We start from the raw sequence: 5784 nt of genomic DNA on the forward strand, positions 1-5784 counted from the left end.
CTTGCCTGGAGAATTCCATGGACAGAGGAGCCTGGTGGACTACAGTCCATGGGGTTGCAAAGAGTCGGACGTGACTGAGCAACTAACATGTTCATGGTGACCCTTCGGGAAGGTACCTGTTAATCACGTGACTTTAGTCACACTTGGTAGGGTGTCTTTACATATATCTGATTTGAGAACCTATCCTGGATAGATTTCATAGGTTTAACTCTTAGAGTTCTGGGTATCGTGACCCATGCCTGTTTCAAAGGATTGTTGTGAGCGTTAAATGACATAACATTGGTACAGCACACAGCAGAGGATGGCAGTCAATAATTTTGGTTGCTTTTCCTTTCACTATTTGAAATGTGCTTTGAAAATTACAAAGTGATGAATGTCATTGACAAATATATCTTTGTATGATGCAGGTGGAACTGGTCCAGTGGAAGAGACCACTGTCTCCCAAATGCGAATATATCTACAAATCAGCTGAGGATCTTGTTAAAATGAAAATTCTGTGTTCTGTATTTCTGGGATGGAGCCTGAGAGCTCCACTTCTAACTAGCCTTCAGGTGATTCCAGTCCACTGGCTGCACTTTGAAGAGCAAAGGTTTAGAACAGTTGATCTTAACCAGACTGTACATTAGAATTACCTATGAGATTTTGTGAAGTGTGGACTCTCAGCCCCCACACTAGATCTACTGAATCAGAATTTCTAAGGGTAGGGCTCAGGCATTCATAGTTTTGATAAGTGACCCAGGTAATTCTGGTGCTCAAAATCTTCTTAAATCTGTTCTCAGCCGATTCTGATTCATTCAATCAGCTGCTATTTGTTGAACTTCTACTCTGTGCCAGGCATTGAGCTTGGTGAGGAGGGAAAACAAAATAACAGCAACAACAAAGGATAGGATACATGTTGGATATGGGGTGCTTTAAATGGGACAGGGGGTGTGAGGGCTCAGCCAGGCTGTTCAGTCAAGGGCAAGGAAGGCTTCTCTGTGGGAGGGGAAGTTAGGAACAAGTATAAAAGTTGAATAAGGCCAAGTAAGAACAACAAGAAAAGGTATAAAATAACAGAACATTTTAGCAAAGATTTGCGTTCACCCATGAAGAGGGTCAGAGAAGAAATCGGGAACAAGATCACAAAGGTGTGCTAGGCTAAATAGTTTGACTTCATTATGAAGAAGTCTAGGGTTTTAAGAAGTACCTGGCAGGGCTTCCCTGGTGGCTCAGTGGTAAAGAATCTGCCTACCAATGCAGGAGACGCAGGTTTGATCCCTGGTCCAGGAAGAGCCACATGGCCCTGAGCAGCTAAGCCTGTGCACTACAACTGTTGAGCCTGTTCTCTGAAGCCTGTGAACCACAACTCCTGAAGCCTGGGTGCCCTGAACAGGGGAGCCAGGCATGCTGCAGTCCATGGGGTTGCAAAGGATCGACATGACTGAGCAACTGAACTGGGTGCCCTAGAGCCTGTGCTCAGCAACAAGAGAAGCCACTTTAATGAGAAACCCATACACTGCAGCTGAAGAGTAACCCCTGCTTTAGCAACTAGAGAAAAGCCCAAGAAGCAACAAAAACACAGCCAAAAATAAATAATAAATAAATTGAATTTATTTAAAAAGTACTTGGTAAATAGCAAGTTCAGTCAGTTCAGTTGCTCAGTTATGTCCAACTCTTTGCGACCCTATGGACTGCAGCATGCCAGGCTTCCCTGTCCATCACCAACTACTGGAATTTGTTCAAACGCATGTCCTTTGAGTCCGTGATGCCATCCAACAATTTCATCTTCGGTTGTTCCTCTTCTTCTCCTGCCTTCAATCTTTCCCAGCATCAGGGTCTTTTCCAATGAGTTGGCTCTTCTCATTAAGTGGCCAAAGTATTGGAGCTTCAGCATCAGTCCTTCCAATGAATATTCAGGACTGATTTCCTTTATTATTGACTGGTTTGATCTCCTTGCACAGTCCAAGGGACTCCCAAGAGTCTTCTCCAACACCACAGTTCAAAAGCATCCATTCTTCTGAGCTCAGCTTGTTTATGTCCCACTTCTCACATCCATATATGACTACTGGAAAAACCATAGCTTTGACTAGATGGACCTTTGTTGGCAAAGTAACGTCTCTGCTTTTTAACATGTTGTCTAGGTTGGTCATAATTTTTTTCTTCCAAGGAGCAAGCGTCTTTTAATTTCATGGCTTTAGTCACCATCTGTAGTGATTTTGGAGCCCAAGAAAATAAAGTCTGTCACTGTTTCATTGTTTCCCCATCTATTTGCCATGAAGTGATGGGACCAGATGCCATGATCTTAGTTTTTTGAATATTGAGTTTTAAGCCAGCTTTTCATGCTCCTCTCTCACCCTCATCAAGAGGATCTTTAGCTCTTCTTCATTTTCTGCCATAGCTCAACTGAAATTCCATCACCTCCACTAGCTTTGTTCGTAGTGATGCTTTCTAATGCCCACTTGACTTCATGCTCCAAGATGTTTGGCTCTGGGTGTGTATTCACACCACTGTGGTTTCTGGATAATTAAGGCTTTTTTTTTGCATAGCTCTTCTGTGTATTCTTGCCATCTTTTCTAAATATCTTTTGTTTCTGTTAGGTTCATAATGCTTCTGTCCTTTATTGTTCTCATCATTGCATGGAATGCTCCCCTGGTATCTCTAATTTTCTTGAAGAGATCTCTAGTCTTTCTCATTTTATTGTTTTCCTCTATTTCTTTGCATTGTTCACTCAAAAAGGCTTTCTTATCTCTCCTTGCTATTCTCTGGAACTCTGCATTCAGATGGGTATATCTTTCCTTTTCTCCTTTGCCTTTTATGTCTCCTCTTTTCTCAGCTGTTTTTAAGGCCTCCTCAGACAACCATTTTGCCTTTTTGCATTTCTTTTTCTTTGGGGTGCTTTTGATCACTACCTTCTATACAATGTTACAGACATCCATCCATAGTTCTTCAGGCACTCTATCAGATCTAATCCCTTGAATCTGTTTGTCACTTCCACTGTATAATCATAGGAGATTAGGTCATATCTAAATGGTCTAGTGGTTTTCCCTTTGTTCTTCATTTTAAATCTGAATTTTGCAATGAGATGTTCAGGATGAGCCATAGGAACCTGTTGATTTTGTTTTTGCTGACTGTATAGAGCTTCTCCATCTTTGACTGCAAAGAATATAATCAATCTGATTTCAGTATTGACCATCTGGTGATATCCATGTGTAAAGCCATCTCTTGTGGAAGAGGGTATTTGCTATGACCAACATGTTCTCTTGGCAAAAATCTGCTAGCCTTTGCCCTGCTTCATTTTGTACCCCAAGGCCAAACTTGCCTGTTACTCTAGGTATCTCCTGATTTCCTACTTTTTCATTCCAGTCCCCTATGATGGAAAGGATATCTCTTTTTGGTAGTTCTAGAAACTGTTCTGTTCAGCAACAAGTTGCAGTTTTCGTTTTCTTGAAGTGAGAAGATGAGTACATGTCCTTCTACTCTGCCATCTTGTAGAGAGCAAGCACAAGAAAGCATATTGGGAAAAAGAAAGACCTCTCATGCACTGCTGGAAGGAAATGTAAATTGGTGCAACCACTATGGAAAACAATATGGAGGTTTCTCAAAATTTTAAAAATAGAACTACCATTTGATCCAGCAATTCTACTTCTTTGTATAATCTAAAGAAAATGAAAACACTAATTTATTTGTAAAGGAGAGCCTTGGGCTCTCTCTCTTACAGATCTTAAAAGCTGGGACAGGTAAGTAGACATAGTGAGCCTCCACGCCCCAGATGGGAATTCAGCCTGAAATTAGAGTTAAGAGGAGACACGGGGGAAACCAGTCCAGCGACTGGCTCCCCTTCTATCGTCCTTCAAGGCCTTTTATACTTTTGATTATACATAGAGATCAATGGGTAATACAAAATTACATAGCATTAGCAGCCCAGACTCTTTCTGTATATCTATTTGTATACTAAAGGTCTCAGGTGATTTACATTATCTTCTGGCCAAGAGGTTTGTTAACACTTTTTGGCTCTCTTCCTTAATGAATGTTAATTTCGTTTCCCCTAAGTGTTTTTCTTTAATCTGCATCTCCTTAAAGCACTAAAGTTACAACTCTATAGAACAAAGGCGCAGTGGGAAGAGGTACTTAACTCAAAGATCTAATGATGCTAATACCAGGTCTACTACTTGTTTTTCTATATACCAACTATATCTAAAAATAAAGGATATGAAAATTTGGCAGCAAGTATTGGCTCAACAAATGAAACCTTTAATCAGTCCTATTCTAATGATTTTGACTCTTCGGAAGCCCCTACATTCCTAGGATGTTTTAAGCTTCCTGTGCCTCCTGCGGTCAGGACACCTCAAACAATCACTTGCGCAGCTGTACAAGTCCTGCAGGCAGGCTAAAAAGCCATCAGAGGGATTTTTGGATTGAAACACTCTTTCAAATGCAGAAGACTAAAGCCCTAAATTGACTTTTTCCAGAGAATGTCAGAAGAGTGGAAAAGCAGGCAGATTCTTATTTTGGGGGGTACATGCTCAGGCAATGCCAGGGGGAAAACCTGAGATCTGACTTGCCTTGCCCATCAGATCTCTGCCGCATGACCTTGTCACGGGTGGGATTCCTCACGCTGGCTCCCGGCAGTAAACCTTAGAAAATATTAGAACTCTTCATTACAAGGGGAAAAAAAAGATATTTATGACAATAAATGCTGGAGAAAAGGGAACCCTCTTGCACTGTTGGTGGGAATGTAAAATGATACAGTCACTATGGAAGATGGTATGGAGATTCCTTTAAAAACTAGAAATAAAACCACTATATGACCCAGAAACCCCACTCCTAGGCATATACCCCGAGGAAACCAAAATTGAAAAAGAAACATGTACCCCAATGTTCATTCCAGCACTATTCACAATAGCTAGAACATGGAAGCAACCTAGATGTCCATCGACAGATGAATGGATACAGAAGTTGTGGTACATTTACATGATGGAATACTACTCAGCCATAAAAAGAAACATATGTGAGTCAGTTCTAATGAGGTGGGTGAACCTAGAGCCTATTATACCGAGTGAAGTAAGTTAGAAACAGAAAGATAAATATTGTATTCTAATGCATATATGTGAAATCTAGAAAGATGGTACCAAAGAATTTATTTGCAGGGCAGCAATGGAGAAACAGACATAGAGAACAGACTTGAGGACATGGGGAGAGGGGAGGAGAGGGTGGGATGTATGGAGAGAGTACCATGGAAACTTACATTACCATATGTAAAATAGATAGCCAATGGGAATTTGCTCTAAACTCAAACAGGGGCTCTGTATCAACCTAGAGGGGTGGGATGGGGTGGGAGATGGGAGGGAGGTTCAAGAGGGAGGGGATATATGTATACCTATGGCTGATTCATGCTGAAGTTTGACAGAAAACAACAAAATTGTGTAAAGCAATTATTCTTCAATTTAAAAATAAATAAAAAAATTTTTAATGGCATTTCTGGTTTTCCAGCTCGTGTTTATCCTTAATGTGTTACAGGCCCCAGGGCCATCCCAAGGAGAAAATGCAAGCACCTACCCATGATAAGCCCTGTGCTAGACACCAGGTACGTAAATGAAAACAATATCTCTGCCTTGGATAAAGAATCATATTAAATAACATAGTTCTGTTTCCATATACAACAGTAAAGGATTGTGAAAAGTGCTGTGGAATCAGAGGGAGGAATTTGTTCTTGTGGGAAGGAGGAAGGATGAGGATTGAGGAAGACTTTATAGAGATTGTGAGTTTTGAAATGGGATTTGAAGGATGTCAGAGTATACTAGGAAA

Source organism: Ovis canadensis, chromosome 1 (assembly GCF_042477335.2).
Source record: "Ovis canadensis isolate MfBH-ARS-UI-01 breed Bighorn chromosome 1, ARS-UI_OviCan_v2, whole genome shotgun sequence".
Taxonomy (NCBI): Eukaryota; Metazoa; Chordata; class Mammalia; order Artiodactyla; family Bovidae; genus Ovis; species Ovis canadensis.